Raw genomic sequence first — 20,208 nt, 5'->3', positions numbered from 1 at the left:
TGTTTTAAAGAATTAAGAACATGCTTTAATCAGGCAGAGTACAAATTTGCTAACAGATGTATTACAATCATGATGATAAAAGTGATAACAATGATGGCTACTTTTTGGAGTTAGTAGTTAAATGTCCCTTAGGAGACCAAATCCTGTTATGAATTTATTTCCACAAATGCGCTTTAGCCAAATCAAAGGAAACTTTAAAATTCAGATTGTTGTTATATTTACAGTAAAAGAGATTAACCAACAGATTAATAAATGAGGTTGTTTATGAGCTCTCTTTTCCAAAAGAAAGGAGATGGAGTAATTAACCAAAAAATTACAGTCACATTAAGATAATCAACAGACATCAGTCTGCAGTTTGTTCTTAAGAGTATCACTTTTTAAAGTCCCTACATGAGATAATTTCCCTTAAATCTTGGCTTGATCCTCTTATGAAATGTGTTTGTGGGTTCTGATCAGCCTGTAGCCAATATATAAATTCAAAATCTGTGTTACCTGGAGCAGCAGATTTTTTTTTCCAGGGACTCCTTTCTTAATAACAGGACTGATGGCCACATGAAATAAGAAGCAATATTTTCATTTCCACCATGCTACTATTTCACAGAGAGTATTTCATTTTTTTTCCAGCTCGGATGACAAACTATGATTTTTAAAATATGAGTGAGAAAACTCACCAAGGATTGAACTTTGGTAGTTTTGTTGGCAAATAGATCTGTCTACTTGATTTTTGCTATTCATCATATAATAAATATACCAAAATAATTGTGACCAACCAGAGTTTTAGTATTTTTGAAAACCCTACAACTTCTATGAATTTCCCAGTAACTTAAAAAAACAGTCAATATTTACATGTGTGTATGTGCAACTTAGAGGAGAAATTTCTGGTGCTGCAAACTCTCTCATATCCTTGCCAGGTAAAGCAAACAATTATATGATCAGAAAATTTTGATCAAACTTTAAAATGTTTCTTAATTTGCATTCTTAAACTCTCACATTTATTTCCAGACAACTTTATTGTTTTCTGCAAGACCTGTCCTTGCAGCCATCTGTCTAGTGCCAGTGTAATTTTCTCTCAGATGTCATTAGATAAGGTTCATTGATTTATTTCTTTTTTTTTTCAGTTATTTGATTTACTTTTTGCCTAAAAAGAAAATGCTGAACATCTTAGGAAAAAAACAAACACACACTTGTGTTTGCTTTATCAAACATTACAGTAAAAACAAAAGGATAAGCTCCAGCTACCACTTAAAGGACTTAACTGTCAGATGGTGATAAGCCAGTGTCAATGCAAGTTCATGACTCTGTAAGAGGAAGATTTACACCGTTTGGCCCCTCCAGATCAAGGCAGTCAACTTTTGACTTCAAGATTAATCTAGCAAATTAGAAACACAATGACCTACCTTAGACATGTTGTTTTATATAATATTTCTTGTTTACTGTTCAGATTGGAGTTTTTCTGCCATTTTGTGTGTTAGGACAAAGTTCTACTGAACTTTATCTGCCATTCATTATTTTGAAAAGACCTTTGGAAAAAAAATTCCACTTTTCTTTAAGAAAGAATATAGTTCTCTACTAAAAAGTGCATAATTCTTCCATCTAAATGGGTAACATTCTTTAAATAGATCAATCTGAATTCCTTAAAATTAATTTTTAATTTTTTTCCCTGACTGTGATATTTTGTGAGCTATTTTTAGCTTTAAGTTTTCCAAAAAACCATTTAGTATCATTTTCATTAGAATTTCTCTTTATGATTTTAAAATGTCCTGACTGTGACCATATATTAGTACTACATGTATCTACAGGATTGTTTTCTAAATGCTGTGGTTTAACAGCAAGAGGTGACAGTTGATTAGTGTGTTTTTATATGTGTATATGCTTATATACACACATACAAACTTCCACACTTCCACATACAAGCACACACACACACACACACATACACACACACATAAACTGCTAGGTTAGTAATAAAGCTGCAATTTCATCTGGAGGTTTGTACTCAGAATTTAAGACATCTGAAATGCATTCTGAAATTGGAATGTGAATTTCCCACAATCACTCCTTTTGTTTGTCACCCCAAACTTAACATAGATAATACTGAAATATATACCAAAAAGTTTTAAGAAGAACTATTGATGTCTAGGTGATATGTAATTCCTAGGTATATATAATTCCCTGTTGTGGCATTCCATATGATAATTTAATAATAAGATTACTCCATATTTATTATTTTCTCATTGATTTTTCTTTCTCTTGTTTTATGCTTTCATCAATCTCCGCCAGAGAGTAGCAACAAAAACCCAGATGGATTTGCAAGCTTTACTTTTTGGGTTAAACAGAAACATGTAATATTCAAATCATTTTTTCAACTTTAGAATTAGAGACCTTGAAATTGGAACTGATTTTGCACTTTCCTATAAAAGTATTTTTATGAGTGAGATTGAAAGACCAGCACTCAATGAAAGAAGAGGGAGAATGGACCTGGCTGCTACTATAGGGGAGTTTAATGTTTTGCTTGGAGAATAAAGGAGAGCTCTTACTGCAAATATCTACAAAAGAATCTTTTTGTTCAGCAGAGCACGTTGTTCAGACACTCTTTCTTGCCTGATTTTTCTTCTCTCCTTCTACTATACAAGAAGAAAATAAGCTTAATTTTTTTTAGGGATGCAGTTGACCAGTTGTAAATGTTGGCATTGACTGTAGCTGAACAAACAGAAACCTGTCCTTTTATATGCATGGCAATAACATAAAACACTTTATAGGAGATTTCTGAAACTCACAGGGGTGATAGGCAACATATTCCATACTTAACAGGTAAAGAACTGAAATGAAGGATGAAGGTTATTCTACAGGCTGGTAACACAGTCTTATCTAAACACTTCTTCCTAGTCTATCAGGCAACATGCAACTCATTTCTCTTTTCATGTCTCTCCCAACGCAGCTGAAAGTGCAGATTATAGATTATCCCAGAATATTGGCAAGGGAAGAGTTTTTATGAACTATTGATTGCATGTTATTTTGTTTCATATAAAAATTATATTCTATATAAATATATAGAATTTATATTATTATATAAATAAATATGTATTCTATATAAATAACACCAAAAAAAGTATATAATTGGCAGAACTGGTGAAATTCCATGTCAATGTAAAAGGCTCAAAATCCTCTACCCACTTCTGTCAGCTTTGCATTTCAGATCACCAAGATGTTATGTCATTTTTGGAAATTTAAAAAGAAATGCTGAAACCATATGAATTAAAAATTTAAAATAACAAAAGAGCCACTGGCCTAGATATCAACCTCCCATTTTAACAGTTTGAGAGTTTTTGCAGCCATGCTGAGGCCCTGTTAGACAAACAAAGAGCAATGTATGCACAGAAGGATTCTGAACTCACAGTGGGATGGCTAAACGGAAGTGCCAGATGAGGTTGGAACATAATAATATGATAGAGGACCATGAAAGACAAGACCATCCCTGGGGTACTTTCCAGCAACAAGTGAAAGAAGAACACCTCTCCTCATATGGGGCTTTTACGCAGTCAGGATGGTCAGCCCTCAATAATTTTTTTCTAGAAATCCATTCAAGTTTATATCAATGGCACTGAGAGAAGCATTTAAGTTAGGACAATTTTTTCCTCCTCTAGAATTTGTGTTTCAATTATTCTTTTTAAAAAATCTTGGTAGTCAAATATTCCAATGCTTTATATAACGTTAATTTACTCAACCTGAAATTTGTACCCTTTCACAACAATTTGTGTAGACTAATTAATTTCTTGTCTATCAAATGTAAATATTTTCTACATATTGTTCATAAAAAAAGTGGTCACAAAAATTGCAACAGAACGAAAAAAGTCAGTTATTCTGAGTCATAAGGTGCTGAAAGTAAAGGAGTACTTCTGAATTTTTTGTGAAATAAAAATATTTAAAAAATCCAACTCATATTTGAGCTGACTTCTGAAAAAGAATTTTGGAAAAGTACCAAAGGTTGTCTTTTAACAAGCTGCATTTAGGGCCTCCTAAAGACACTTCTACGAAATTAAGAGAGGCCTGACAGAGTTCAAGAAGCATTTGGACAATGTTCTCAGGCACATGGTGTGATTCTTGGGGCTGTCTTGTACAGGGCCAGAAACTGGACTTTGGTGGTCCTTGTGAGTCCCTTCCAACTCAGGATATTCTGTTATTCTCTGATTCTATGATGTAAAATCTGTAATATCCAACAAAAATAACCAACCTACCACAGTAACTGAGCACCAGCTACTTTATATTTACTTGAATAGTAAATATTTTGGACTAAGACACTCTGCAGTACATACATACATATGACTGGATGAATGAACAAATGAATGAATAAATAATCTTGCCACATCTGACAGGCCAATACTTAAGCTGAGAGTTATTTTGGTAGTCTAAATGTAATCAAATTGTAAGCTTTTGCCAAACTGTAAAGAAATTCAGTAGATGACTTGGCTATTTTAAGTGCACTGGAAGCACACCAAAATAAGAAAAAAAGAAGGAATTATTCTCCCTGTGAAGCACAGGATTGGTATCTCTATGCCTGTTTGCTCCTCCATAGCTTTAGCTCATCTCCCTCAAACGAAATGAAAGTCCAGTAAATAACAAGAGGTCATGATATGAATTGACATGAAAGTTCATAGGTAGAACTCAACACCAAGTGAAGTGCATTTTTTGGGACTTTCGTAAATAGACCAAGGGTGGTGTTTTTTAAGCTGCTTCTGTCCCTCTCTAAACATGGAGAAAATAGTTGGTGAGAAAATGTACTGTGACTTTAAAAGCTGAAAGATTTTGGGGTAGGAGGGCAAGAAATTAAAGACACATCATCACCAATGGTGGTGTCAAAGCTAGGACAAGGAAACTTTATGGGAAGAATAAAGCAGAAATTGTTTTCGTCAGATCAAGTAAAAACAGAACAGCCAGAAGATATCTGTTCCTACAGCACGATGCTTTGTCATAGCACTGAGTGAGTCCTCCACAGTGCTAGCTAGACCCATATCCATATCTCAGACTGCACCTCCTGCATCCTGATTATTTCCTCATTTTGGCCTGACAGTTTTGTGTGCCTAGTAAGGAGTGAATTTGGCTAGGTTTCCAAGTACCTAGCATTCCTGCAGAAACAGTACCAGTAGCTCCAATGAAAACAGCAGATGTCTGAAAGTCCCAGGGAAATGACCATTCTCTGTGGGCATCTTGAACACACCGACCTCACCACATGTGTGATGTAGAGTTCAGAGCCACCTTCTCAGAAACTGCAGCTTATCCTTGCCATCTGTGCAGATCTGCACCATGTTCTTGTCCAAAGTTGCTAAGAAAAAGATAACAAAACTTTATGAAAGCAAACCAACTAAATAAATGGCAAACGTTCTATAAAAATTAAGGTGAAAAGTTGGGATAAGGGAGTAGAGAGCTGACTGGGATAATAAGTTTTATCACTTAATAAATTAGCTCTAGCATGGGTTGTTAATGATTAAACACAATTTCTATCAACTTGACTGTGCAATGGACTGTACTGAGGCAGTGGCTTAGCTCGCAGATGTGAAGCTGTATCTCCATCACATTGAAAAAAAGAGCCTGTCAGGGTTTGGTTGCCTTAGCAGAGAGATCACAGTAACTCTAAGGTGATCTTGAGCAGATCCCACGTCAGCTGTTCTGGTAGCAGAGCTGCTGGAGAGGTTTGTGTTACTACTTCTTACTGTAAATACTCTTATTCTTCCTCAAAGCCTTATCAATCTTGGATTTTTTGCTGAATCATAATCTGCTATAAAACAGAAAAGGAAAAAAAGAGGAAATAAAAGGGAATAGTGGTTTAACAAGAGGAAGAAATTCAGTAGAGTTAAAAACTCAAAGTCCCATTAAAGGTAGTTAAAACTGTAAAAAAGTGCAGTCAAGTTGTATTTACTATCTAATCCTATAATCATAGGGACAGAAATTTTATTTTGATGAGATAAGGGGAAAAAACCATGAAGCCATCAGATTCAAAAATTTATTTAATACATAATGCAAATTCTAAATAAGATTAAGGAAAGCAACGCAATGTATAGTGGCCTCAAGCTTTCTTATGCAGAAAGAAGTTGAATATAGTTCCTTCTTTTAGTTGTCTTCAGATGTGGGACTCTGAATAACATTAACCTGAAAAATCTAGGACTAACCCTTTTATGATTGATTTGTCTTGAGAGTCTACTAGCTCCTTCATCACAAAGCCTTGGCTGGGTTGTGCTAGAGGAAAGAAGCCAAAGTCAACAGGATAAGGAGTTAATAGCTCCAGTGTACAAAATAGAGTTATCCGTTACCAACTCAATTTTTAAAAATAACTTAAATAGCCCGGTGTGTATCATAGACCCATTTGCAATAATTTTAAACTACATACTGACAGGTTAGGTGGATTTTCACATGCTAATTTACCAGTTTAATAAAAAAATAACTGAATAGCCCAGTGTATATACTTGTCTAGTTCCCAAGCAACTTAACTTACACTGACAAGTTATGCGGGTTTTACCAAGCTTATTTACCACTTAAAATCAAAATGTATCTACCATAATAGCCCTGTATCAAATTACATGCAGAATGTGCTTCTTGTAACACTCAATAAATGATCTCATGTGTGTACCATAAACCTTCACTTGTTTGCCAAAACTGAAGAAAAAGTGAAGCAACGCAGAAACTGATCCTTAACATAAATATTTTAAAAAAAAGGAAGAGACAGAGAATGACAAAAACAATTTTATCCTGCTCAAAAGAGAAATGTACACCATGATGACCTCATAACAACAGCAGTTTGAGTCTCTGTAGGCTTCTTAATTAGGAACATCAGAGACTTATTCAAATAAGCGTGTGCAAACGTAACCTCATTCATGCAAAGTACTTGAATCAAGGAAAAAGAAAGTCTAAAAGCAGTTTACTTAAAGGTAGCCCCTAGTTTGTCATTTTACAAGTTAAAAGTGTATATCAAGCTAACCCACTGATTAATTACCTAAAAAAAAAATAAATCCCTAGCAACTTTTAAAATATCTTGTCCTACAATACTTTTGTTAATAAAGCAACCCACCATTATTTTGCAGGATAGAATGCAGCCAGTAATATTTTTTTTTACAACTACTAGTAAAGCCAGAACCCATAATGATAGTGAAATGATTGCATAAGTTCATTGGCCTGAATGGAAGGAACTGGATCTCTTTTGAGATGAAGATTCTACTTAAATAAAAAAGAAAGAATGATCTCCGTTCTCCTCCTCCAAAAAGAGGAAAAAGAAAAAATGAAAATAAAGTTAAACTTTTAATGTTTGGCATAATACATAGTCCCATCTGTTTTGAACATACCTGTTTCTCAGTAACTTTTGGGCAGTGAAAAGTAGCAGTAACACTCTGATTCACAAAATCATCATGATGAAAGAGTGACATAGTCAAACATTCTAGCTTTGATAGGCTTGGGAATACCAGAGATCTGTTTGATTGATTAAATACTGAGATGGTTTTCCCTCCAAGTATGGATACTTACTTACCCTGTCTTTCTAAGAGATATTGGTTACTTTGTAGAAAGATAATTTTCTTAAGGGAAATTTTATAATTTCCATCCAGATTCCAGTTCCTTCAGTCAAGTAACTAATGGCTTTTTAAGGTCATGGGTGTATTTTAGTCCCATCAAGGCTATATGATGTGTGTATGGCTGGAATACACACAAATAAATCTCTCTCTAGAAGTAATCTGTATTTTTCTGGGAGACTTTCAAATTCAGACAAATTCAGAAAATTACTATAATAAATAAAAATTAATTTTACTGTTGGCATTAGTCTTCACCTATAAATCAATTACAAAGAAAATTAACTGAAAAAAACAGCCAGATCATGAAAAGGGTAAACATCATATCTAAAAAAACCAAATGCAACATTTCAGCATCTTTTCCTAAAGTTTTACCTGAGCTGAAGCAAAAATGGTATGTTCCTGATCCTAAAAGAAGGTCTTCTCTCCTTTCCCTGTTGTCTAAAATCACACTGAAAGCAATTGTTTCTTCATTACTGCAAAATTTTGGAAGAGGAGGCTATAAGCAGATGTTCATTCCGTAAAGACCTGTGCTGGTTGAAAACATTAACAACCTTCATCTTGCTATCCATTCCTTTGTGAGAAATGCTCTTTCTCCCATACTGTTGCTCATGGAGACATGTGTGTGAACAATACTGCTTCAAGCTACATCTGAATTTTTAACTTAGTTTAGTAAAAAGGCCTGAGTTAACCCATCTGTTTCTACTTACCCAAAACTTTCTAAGTTGCTGACTTCTCCAGGAGGAGCTCATTGAACTGGACTAGAACTACGACAGTGGCTGTTACATTTACCTGTTCCTTCTCAGTACTCTAGTGCTGCTTCTACCATGTGGGGTTTGTTTTGTTTTTTTATTTCAGCATTGGATACTATAGATGTAAATCAAACCTGCACTCAACTCATTCTCAGGGTTTCAGTAAATACGCATGAAATTCGGTAGCTTCAGTGATGTGTTTAAAGAATATTTGCAATCTCTCCAACCCTTTTCCTGTTAAATATAATTCAGAGCATCTGAATGAATGTCCCCTAATTCTTTATGATGCTACTGTAAGGTAAAAAAGGCTGTACTAAAATCAATAATATAACGTTACTGACTCATTCTACCCTATGCCATTTCGTGTCATTCCAAAGTGACATTGAAATACCACTAATAGAACAGTGAACCTATTTTTCAATTACAGTAATAGTAACAGCTACTGGTTGGAATAGTTTGTAGGAGAATTTGGAAAGAACTTCAGTTATTAAACACTGCCACATTCTTTCCAAGCACCACTGATGGTATTAATTTAGTTCTATTCACCTCACAATAATATTTTCCAGATAAGTCATTTTCAAACCTAATGGTTCAGGCTCAGTGCTTCTGGAAGTAACATAGAAGGGCAGGACTGGCTGATGGAGCTGGTCTTGAAACATTTACATAAGTAGTTCTTTAAAAGACAGTGTGCCCACCTGCTAAACTGATTATCATCAGGAAATGTGCATGGGAAGAATACATTCCAGCTATCATCTTGACTCTATTTTGGGATAATGTTTTCTCCATCTGGACTAATTTCTCCTTCTAGAAGTGTCTGTGGTACAATGAACACACGTATCTCCCAGCTGAAAGGCCAGTGAAAACAAAAGAAATGAGCAAAGTTCAATGCTTTCTGCAGTGGTGACCGGGACTAAGTTCTAGTCTTTGCAGGTGCTGTGTAGCCATGGCAAATCACTTTTCTTGTCCATTGGCTGGCATATTTTTACCTGCAAAAGGGATTAATGACACTGATATTTTTTGCAAAGAAATTCGATATTTTTTCATAAAAATAAGTATTGGCAAGATGAATATCATTATCAATAAGTACAAGGAAATACCTAGTAGTCACTGGTGTCCTATTAGAAGATTGATTAGCTTGTCTAAGGACAGTTTTCTATCAAGAACTGACTCATTGTACATTAAAACTGTCTGAGGGTTTTTAGGCATTCTGCACTTTTAAACATGAGAAATAAGAACCTTAAAATTAGATCTTGCAATGAAAACTATTGCGTTTCTCAGAAAACTCTAAACCTGTAAATAGATAACTAACCTGCCATTTTTAATGGTAATTTTTAGCTTTACTATTGCAGTGTTTCTTGGGGTGCCATTGTTTGTAATCTGATTATATTGCTCTGTCAAGGGACAATTTTATGATGAATTACATATTCAAGATGCACACGAAGTATGAATATAGTGTAAGATGTTACCGAGGTTAATGAGTATTATATGAGCATGCATCAAAGAATTTCAAAATGAGCAAATTTGATATCCTAGTACAGTCGATGGGTAAACTTCTGCTCTCTACTGGTAGGTTTCAGACCTGATCAGTCAAGTTCTATAGTTCTTTTATCCATTGCTGAATTATTACCTCACTTAGTGGATTCCTTATGTTTATTGCTCCAAAAGTTAAAAAAAAAAAAAAACTAAAAAAATAACAAAAAAACCCAAAACAAACCAACTCAGAACAGAAAAAAACCCCAAACCAAAAACAAACCATCAAGAAGAAATAAGAATATTTTCCTCAAAGATCCTTAAAGTTATTTTGTATAAAAGGTCCAGGTTCAAAATGAAGCTGACTTTTTTATGTTTTTAAATGAGTTCCACGCAAAATCATATCATTGGTCTACAATGCCAGTAAATCTGGTAAACGGTAAATCTGGTAAACACTTTCAGAAATACTTAGGGATCGTTCACAGATTCCTTACGCTTCACTAGCTTGATTTTACAGTGCATCAAATTCACTATAATATGTATGCACTTTGAAAAGTAATGAATTGGGTATATCTATAAAATAACATTTCAGTATTTATGTGGCCTTATGGGATTCATCCCAGAATCCTCAAAGAGCTGGCTGATGTCATCGCAAAACCTCTCCCAATGATTTTCGAGCAGTCTTGGGAATCTGGGGAGGTCCCAGCTGACTGGAAGCTGGAAAACATTGTCCTGATTTTCAAGAAAGTCAAGAAGGAGGACCCTGGAAACTACAGGCCTGTCAGTCTCACTTCAGTGCCTGGTAAAGTTATGGAGAACATTGTTCTGGTTCTGGAAGGTATTGAAAAACACCTGAAAGGCAACACAGTTATCGGTCACAGTCAGCATGGCTTCATGAGAAGAAAGTCCTGCTTATCCAACCTGATTTCCTTTTATGAAAAGGTAACCCACCTAGTTGATCAAGGAAAGCCAGTTGACGTAATCTTTTTGGATTTTAGTTAAGCTTTTGATACTGTCTCTCCTAGGATCCTTCCGGACACACTGTCCAGCACACAGTTGGATAAACACATCATGTGGTGAGTGAGGAATTGGCTCACGGGTGGAGCACAGAAGGTAATAGTGAATGGGGTGACATCGGACTGGCTACCTCTCACTGGTGGGGTTCTGCAGAGCTCCATCTTAGGCCCTGTGCTCTTTAACATCTTCATAAATGACTTGGACACAGGATTGGAAGAGATACCAAGCAAATTTGCAGATGACACAAAACTCAGAGGAGCTCTTGACTCCCTGGAAGGCAGGGAGGTCCTGCAGAGAGACCTTGACGAATTAGAGGACTGGGCAATCACCAACCATATGAAGTTCCCTAAGGGGAAGTGCTGGAATCTGCAGCTGGGATGGAGTAACCTCAAATGTACATATAGACTGGGGAATGAGATGCTGGAAAGTAGTGCCATGGAAAGGGACCTGTAGGTCCTGGTCAACAGCAAGTTCAATATGAGTCAGCAGTGCCCTGGCAGCCAGTAGGGCCAACCGTGTCCTGGGGGACATCAGGCACAACATTGCCAGCTGGTCAAGGGAGGGGATTGTCCTACTCTGCTCTGCACTGGGGCAGCCTCATCTTGAATGCTGTGTGCAGTTTTGGGCACCACAATACAAGAAAGATATAAAGCTGTTAGAGGGTGTCCAAAGGAGGGTAACAAAGATGGTGAAGGGCCTTGAGGCGAAGCTGTATGAGGAGCAGCTGAGGTCACTTGGTCAGTTCAGCCTGGAGGAGACTGAGGGGAGACCTCATTGCAGTTACAACTTCCTTGTGAGGGGAAGAGGAGGGGCAGGCACTGATCTCTTCTCTATGGTGGTTAGTGACAGAACCTGAGGGAATGGCCTGAAGTTGTGTCAGGAGAGATTTAGGTTAGATATTAAAAAAAGGTTCTTCACCCAGAGGGTGGTTGGGCACTGGAACAGGCTCCCCAGGGAAGTGGTCACACAACAAGCCTGACAGAGTTCAAGAAGCATTTGGATGATACTCTCAGGCACATGGTGTGACTCTTGAAGATGGTCCTGTGCAGGGCTAAGAGCTGAATTTGATGATCCTTGTGGGTCTCTTCCAACTCAGCATATTCTGTGATTCTGTGATTTGCACTGTCATATGTATGCATCATAATTATTCTTAGTATAGTAATGTCTTCAAGTGTGGAATTTTCCTAAAGAAATATAAATTATACTTGTGTGTTTGTCCTTTATTCTGCAGATTAAAGACAAACGTATTACTTTTATTGATACTATAAGAAGAGAACAGAGAAATCTTATTCTCCTACTATTTAAATCAGACAACACTTGAATAGAATTCAGCTTCCCACTATAGGATCTAGGTATCAAGTCCAGATGTTTAAGTTTCACTGACTCCTATCAGAGTTCAGATTGTTCATTAATGTAAGGCCATGTGGTATTCTGCTGGTGAGGGCTGTGTAGCAACTCTCTCTGTGAAAATGGTCAGTGTAAACAATAGGACTGTTTTAAGTAGAAGCCATTCCTTTGAAGGTATTACAGTAGCAAAATCCAGTCCTTATTTAAAATCAGTGTTTAGCATGCTGTACTGCCAAACCAATCAAATAGATAAAATTATTGGCAGAATAGGTTTGACAAGCTGTTTAAAAAAGTTAATAATTTCCTCTGTCCCTGAAGAAATTAGCATTTATTCTTTTATAAAATCTGTCTTCATAGTGATTATGTCATGTGTCACGATCATGGCATAATGCATTCTATAAAAATTATTTCACATTCCTTCACGTTTATTTGAGGAGAGCCAGTGATTACAAACTATTACATACATAGGCAATTAATAACTAGCATTCATTTTAAGTGTTGATATCTGTGATAGTCATAGCCAAATAAGTAATGTGCGCTCAGCTTTTGGTGTACCCAGGAAATCCAAGGCACTGAGCTCACTTAATATGCTACATTAAGCTGTTCCCTACATATGAAGGTCAACTATGCAAGACCCTTATCTCTTCATGCACAGTTGCCATTTTTCCTACTTGTTGCTGAGCATTTTTAGAACAGAAGGTTGCCATGGTTATAGAGGCGTAGGTATATCCTATTAGATTTTTACATAGGTTATGGCACCAATCATACATATTAAGTCTGTATTGGCAAATAACTTGTCTCTTTGCTCCCTCCATGATGATGCCTAACTATGATCCAGAGGGTGATGAATTTTAAAGATTTCTCCAAGAGTCTGCGTAAATAAGGTCATATCAAGTCTGGTTTCCTCTACCATACAGAGGAATTCAGAACAACTCTAGAAAGCCGTGAAATGTAAATAGACCCTGTGAGCTGACTGCCATATTTGAGGTCACACAGCAAAGATACCATCACATTCCATCCTCTCCTCTGAAGGAGACACCTCAGAAGTGTGAAGATAACAGCAGAGAAAGACAACTCAATATCTGAGATATCTGGCAACCCTAATTGGCCCAGAGTTTTCTAGAGACCACTTCCAAAGTGAAGAACCTTGCTGTGTCTTCTCTCTAAGGTCAGGACATTTAAAAAGAAATCTCTGAGCAACTATATACTGGCTCCATCCTACCAGTCTTGGCAGGAGGTCTATGAAGCTAACAGTATGGTTCCACAGAAACAGAATTCTGTAGCTAGCTTTGCAAGTTATTAATTATGCAGTGCCATATTTACTTGCATTTGTGAATACACCCTGTGTGGCCCAAAGAAGGTCTCTGGTAATCTTTTTGTCAACCCTAATGTCATTTAATTTAAGTCTTTCCATTGTCCCCTATTTTATACACAAGGAATTCAAGACAATTGCTTGTATCATTTTGCTTGGTCTACTTGTACAGATACCATTATTTCTGTCTACTTTTCCATAACCAAGTACAAAGAAAAAAGGATATGCTATAAACTCATGTTTTTGGAATTGCTTCAACTATTGCAACTAGTTAAAAATTAAATAATTAAAAAAGAGTGTCTATTTTAATAAGAAAGGCTAAAGGGAAAAGAGGAAAGAGCTTTGTTGGCTGAGAGATATAGGAAGCAAGATATGATTAACAAATGACATATTAATGGGTTTTGCAGACAGATATATAAACACATTTAGACTTTTATTTTACAAAAGAGATGACTGGAGCCTGCTTAGTCAGAGAGTAATGTACATAATAATGTAAAGGAATTAGTAGTGTATGTACAACTGAAATAGTACTTTATTCTTGTTTTCAAGGGTTTAATGCAGTAAGTAGCAAAGCATCACAAGACTGACACACCACAGTGGCTACACTAACTTGTAAAGAAAAATGAATGGATTTTTCTGGTGCTCTTACTAAATGGAAGGAAGGAAGGAAAGAAAAGAAAGGAAGGAAAGGAAGGAAGGGAAGGAAAGGAAGGAATGGAAGGAAGGAAGGAAGGAAAGAAAGAAGGAAGGAAGGAAGGACTGATGAATACTCTGTTTTAGTCTGATTTGCTGTATGGAAAGAATATAGAATTTCTTACAGAAAATTCATAGCATGGCTCTTGAGTAGTTACTACTGCCACATGTTATTGATATGACAATTTTACCCCATCTGCCATAATGCTGTTCGAAAATGTAAGACTGTTATTTCAAGAATTTCTTCTAAATTTAAGTGCAAAGTTGTACAGACAGTATATATACATATACACACACACATTTATGTATGCATTTTTCATTACCTTATATTAAATTCTAGTATTTTCATATTCTTATAGAACTGCACTAGTTTCTGTCTTATCAAAGGCTACATATAGAAGAAAACTGAGTTTCCTGCTGCTGCTAGATATGTTCGTTTCTCGTATGTTCTCTGATCTCCTTCTGCAATATTAATTTTATCTGCTGTCTCAAAAGCTTAAAATGTTTACTCCCAGCCCCCGTGCCACTAGACTTTCCTGTTCTAAGCTGAAAGAGAATCAAAGGACACCAATTTAGATGTTGCTGAAACTTGCAGGACCTAATGTGTCTGAGTCTATCTGCTGGATAATGTTTACCAGGAGTCCATGTGCAGCCTATCTTCAGTCAGCAAGTAGATCAGGTAGAGATGCAAAGCAGGCATTAGGGGTAGGAAGATGAGCTTAAAAGTGCCTTTGAACCTCTTCTCTCAGCCCTGGGTTTCTAGTACAGTGTCCCAAACTGTAGAGTAAGCACTTTTTTAATTCCAAGATATTTTAGATATGACTGTATTAAGAAGATGTTTGTTCAGCTGTGATCTTTTAATTGTCCATCGCCTAAGTTCTGTCCTCTTTGTCTACTCTACTCATGTATACCCAGAGCAGCCTATCTTGCAAACCCTAAAAAAGTCCTTATACTCACACTTAAATAAATGATAAATTAATAAATAATATTGCCCAGCAACTGATTTCACAGGTCTTTTTTATTATCAATGCCAAATGATCATTAAGAATTACCTAAAAATATACCTATAGATATTTTTAATCTTCTTAAACTCAAATTTTAAAATCAGGATTTCACAATCGAATGATTTCTGTATTAAATCAAATGAAATAGAGAAAGATTATACAATCATATCTCAATAACTTTTTAGAATTTATTAATTAGACCATAATCTTACCCAAGAAATCGGACAAGAATTATTTGAGGAAGAGTATTTTAATATAATTTTTTGCAAGTTTTTCTTTATAAATATCAGTAAACTGAATATGTTTTTTTTCTTGTTTCCTTTTGAGATTAACTTAACCAATTGAGATTCAGGCCACATGTACAGTGCTGCTGTTGTTTAAATATATCTTATGATGTTCTAAAAAATCAGAATTTAAGTCTGCAAGAACTGGAACTGGAGTTTCACGCCAAATCAGAAAGTTATGATGACATAGGAATAACTGAAATATGGTGGAACAACCCTCATGACTGGAAGATCTTAATGGATGGCTACAGACTATTTTGTAAAGACAGGCAGTGAAGAAGCCATGAATAACCAGTTTCTTCAGACGAATGGTGGGAAACTGTATAAAGGCTTTACTAAAGTCCGAGTTGTCATCATCCACAGCCTTTCCCTCATCCACTAAGGGGATTACCTTGTCACAGAAGCAGATCATGTCAGCCCAGCAGGACCTGCTTTCCATGAACACATGGTGTCTGGGCCTGATGCCCTGGTTGTTCTGTATGTGCCACACAATGGCACTTAAAATGATCTGCTCCATTACCTTCTCTGGTATCAAGGTCAGTCTGACAGGCCTGTAGATCATCAGATCCTCCTTGCAGTACATTTTGTAAATGGATGTCACATTTGTCAACCTCCAGTCAACAGGGACCTCCCCAGTTATCTAGGGCTGCTGGTAAATGACTGAAAGTGGCTCAGTGAGCTCTTCCATCACCTCTCTCAGGTCCTTGAGTAGGTTCATCCAACCCTGTCATGCAAAATGGGGATTTCCTTGGACCCTTTGTGTTTGATCATTCTCTCATTTACCCAGGAAACCAAGATGTTTGTGCCTGACCAATCTCTATACATAAAATACAGAGTGCATGCTCCTGGAGAGGTGCTTGTTCTTTGGAGGCAGGTAACTTTGAGATAGAGGTATGTGTATTACAATTAGATTATAATGAACCAAGTTCATCCAAGAAGAGTAATTTTGCCACAGTTGATGGTTCAGCGGCAAGATATCTATCTCCCTTGACTGACAGCTGCTATGTGGTTTATCAGCTACTGGGTACCATGGAGTTCCCACCCCTTCAAGGATTACAACAGAGCCTGACCACAGCATTTCCACTCTGCTCCACTCTCCATTTCATCCCTCTTAAGATGTGCTAAAGGGTGCAGGCTGTGTTGTGTGAGGAATCATCATGGAATAAATGTTGTGCGTGCCAATTGCATTCCATCCAGGAAGTGGCAACTGCATTTCATCCTATAATTTCTGTAGTGTTATAACTTCTGTTAGAATGGGCCCATTTTTCTCTAATTTTACCCCCAGTCATCTTCCCACGGGGACCATAGACTCGTGTGTGTCTCAGTGGCGTAGCAGGTTGCTGACCATTTCCCCTTGGATTACGGGGGCTTCATTCTGCTCCCTGTCCCTGTTTTCCAGCCTGGGGAGCTGGGTACCTGCAAAACAACTGATCTTACTATTAAAGAATGAGGCTAAGAAGGCACTAAGTACCTCAGCCTTTTCCTCATCCTTTATTACTACGTTACCCCACACATCCAATAAAAGATGAAGATTCTCGTCAGCGTCCTTTTGTTGTAAATGCTTTTATAGAAACATTTTTTATTGTAATTTACGACAGACTAAGTTATAGTTGGGCTTTGGGCCTTCTAATTTTCTCCTTGCATGACCACACAATATGCTCATAGTCCTCTTGAGTTGCCTGGCCCTTCTCCCAAGGCTCATAAATTCTTTCTTTTTCTGGTCTGTACTTCTTCCCTGACAGATCATCCATTTTGGCATATAGGGGGAGCCTGTTCCTGCATTTTTAAGATTTTCTTCTTGAAGAATGTCCAGCGTTCCTGGATTCCTTTGTCTTTCAGTACTACCTCCCAAGGGACTCTGTCAACCAGACCTCTGAACAGGTTAAACTCTGCTCTCCTCACTATTACTATCTTGTATTACTATTGACTACTTTCTTTACTCTTGTAGGGGCCCTTTCCATTCTTATGCTAAACATTTATCAGTTTTTATAGGATAAGTTTTGCAAATCAACAGTCAGGGCACTGACAACTCCTGGAAGCACAAGGAAAGTAAATGAAGGTACCAAAATCTGTTCAGATTACCTTTGGTAAATTGACGAGGGATATCTTTATAAAAAATCAGTTATGAAAGATTACATTTTTCTTTGCACTACCAAGCTCTGTACATAACAATACAGCAGGATTGATCCTCAGCCAAAAGGTACTTAATTATATTATGTATAGCGGGAAGAAATAAAAAACAAACCCCCATTAATAAATCCTCTCCAAATAATTCATTCTCTAGATGAAGTTCAAGCCTGCACTTAAAGCACATAGGAGCTGACACAAACTTTTATTTGTGTGTATCCCTCACAAAATTGCCTTTTATGAGAGAAGGTAACAGTTTCTGTGTCATTCATGTGTATCTGTCTCTTAAACCAGCATTTCTCCCTCATATTAATTACAGAAAATTGATCCCCTGGCCCATGTACGGATAGGCTCTTCATCAGCAGTTAAATCTGTTTCCAAATCGCTTCTATCACCCTTGAATATCTGTAGCTGAATTGCAGTGGGTGGTCAGGTAGGAAAAAACGTTCAACATCAGTTATAATCTTCCCTTCTCACCCTCAGCCTTTCCTATCTTCTCTAGAAAAGGTTGTAGTCCCATTTGAAAATTGCAGGCCACCCAGTTTGAAGATGCTAGTAGTGAAGAAGCCCTTTGAAGATCACTAGCCATCAACTATTTCAAATAACATGGAAAGAATTACAGTGTGTGAGCATGTAAAGGTGAAATATTAAGCACTCAAAGGTTACAAAAATGTTGAGCCATTTCAGAAAAGCTTTTAAAATTCAGTCTCATATTTGTCAGATCAACAGCTCTGAGGATCAAAGTAATTTTCTGAATTGCTGCCACCAGAGCAGCCTCCTACTTCTGATAAAATGTTCCCATCCAAAACCGGAAGGCTCACCTTTTCAGGGACAAGCATCAGATTAAAACATAATGTATAGCCGAGACTTCTTTACACAGGCAACCAAACCATTTAGTTTTCCAAGTTTGACATGTGGTGTCTATCTGAAAATGATTGGAAAATAATCTTGAAGGCTTAAACTTATGGACTTGACAAGTGGTGGAGAATGATGAATGATTATTCATTAAGTGCTTATGACATGCTAAGTGCCACGAGAAAAATATGGGATGAAATAAATGGTGCTATTTATACTGTGAAATTTAAATACAATATTTCTTAAATGTAAAAGGTCCTAATATCTTAAGCAGCTTTACCTCATATATGATTTTTTTGTATATAAGTATTTGGGGGAGAGTATAGTTTTTTTTTAACTGAGAAGCTTCTGGTACTTGCAGAGGCTGCATTTTTCTCCAACAGCTGATACAATTTTCTTGTCAAGTAAGAGACAGGGAGCCTGCAGAGACCTGGGGCAAAACTTCACAATCAGCTTCTGAGACTTAAGGATAGGATCATCCTTTTCTCATGTGACAAAGATAAGAATCACCAGAAATGGTCAAGAGACCTTTCTTTGTAGTCAGAAGAAAGATGCTGGACAAGAGCCATCAACACAGAATGAGAATCTTGTGACTGCCCTTTTTTTGAATGGCTTGCTAGACAGGTTCTCAGTGACTGACCAAGTGGAAAATGGGATGCCTGTTTAGTTTAAAATCTATTCTGCTCTCTTAATCCAAAGAGAAGAATAAAAGTAGCTGGTGTTTAATTAATTTAGCTTCTAGAGAGTAAGCCTGAAGAAACAAAATTCTGAATAATTAGAGAGGCATGCCAAAATAGAAACAAAATGGAAGGAGTGGGTAAAACTAATTAAATATTGCCCCTCCTCAGTGGATTCTTGGGACACATGTAATATCAAAATGACAGTTCTTATTATCTTCCAGTTCTTTCTTCTCAAGCATACAGAAGTGGGAAATAGGAACGGGACACAGACCTGCCACTCTGATTCTCAAGAAGTTGTGTTCATTTTAACATATTCAGGATAATATCTTTAATCATATGTGGTGAGTTGACCTTGGCTGGATATCTGGTGTCAGAGCCACTCTACCACTCCCAGAGATAAAGCAAGCAAAGAGGAAAAAGAAATTATTCTCTACTCCCCATCAGCAAATGATGTTCAGCCACTTTCATGCAAAGCAGAACTTCAGCACATGTGGTGGTTGCTCCAGAAAGTAAATATTGTAAACAACAAATGCTGCCCCTTCCTCCTCCTTTCCTTAGTTTTATATCTGAGCTGATGTCATATGGTATGGAATATCCTTTTGATCAGTTTGGGTTAGCTGGCCTGGTTGTGTTCCCTTCCAGGATCTTGCCCACCCCCAGCTCTTGTTGGGGGGAATAGTGAGAGACAGCAGTGCCAGCTCTGCTCATCAGTAGCCAAAACACTGGTGTATTATCAACACCTTTCTAGCAACCAATGCAAAACATAGCACTGTGAAGGCTGCTATGGGAAAATGAACTCCACACTCAGTGCCATGTCCAATCTGCGTTTAAAAATCTCCAGGGATGGTGAATCCACCACCTCTCTGGGCAGCCCATTCCAATGCCTGATCACTCTCTCTGTAAAGAATTTTCTCCTGATATCCAACTTAAATTTCCCCTGGCGCAGCTTAAGCCCGTGCCCCCTTGTCCTATTGCTGAGTGCCTGAGAGAAGAGACCAACCCCCACCTGGCCAGAACTTCCCTTCAGGTAGTTATAGACGTGATGAGGTCACCTCTGAGCCTCCTCTTCTCCAGGCTAAACAACCCCAGCTCCCTCAGCCTCTCCCCATAGGACTTA

Source organism: Pseudopipra pipra, chromosome 6, assembly GCF_036250125.1.
Source record: "Pseudopipra pipra isolate bDixPip1 chromosome 6, bDixPip1.hap1, whole genome shotgun sequence".
In the NCBI taxonomy this organism is placed as follows: Eukaryota; Metazoa; Chordata; class Aves; order Passeriformes; family Pipridae; genus Pseudopipra; species Pseudopipra pipra.
Note: the sequence above shows the minus strand (reverse complement) of the source record.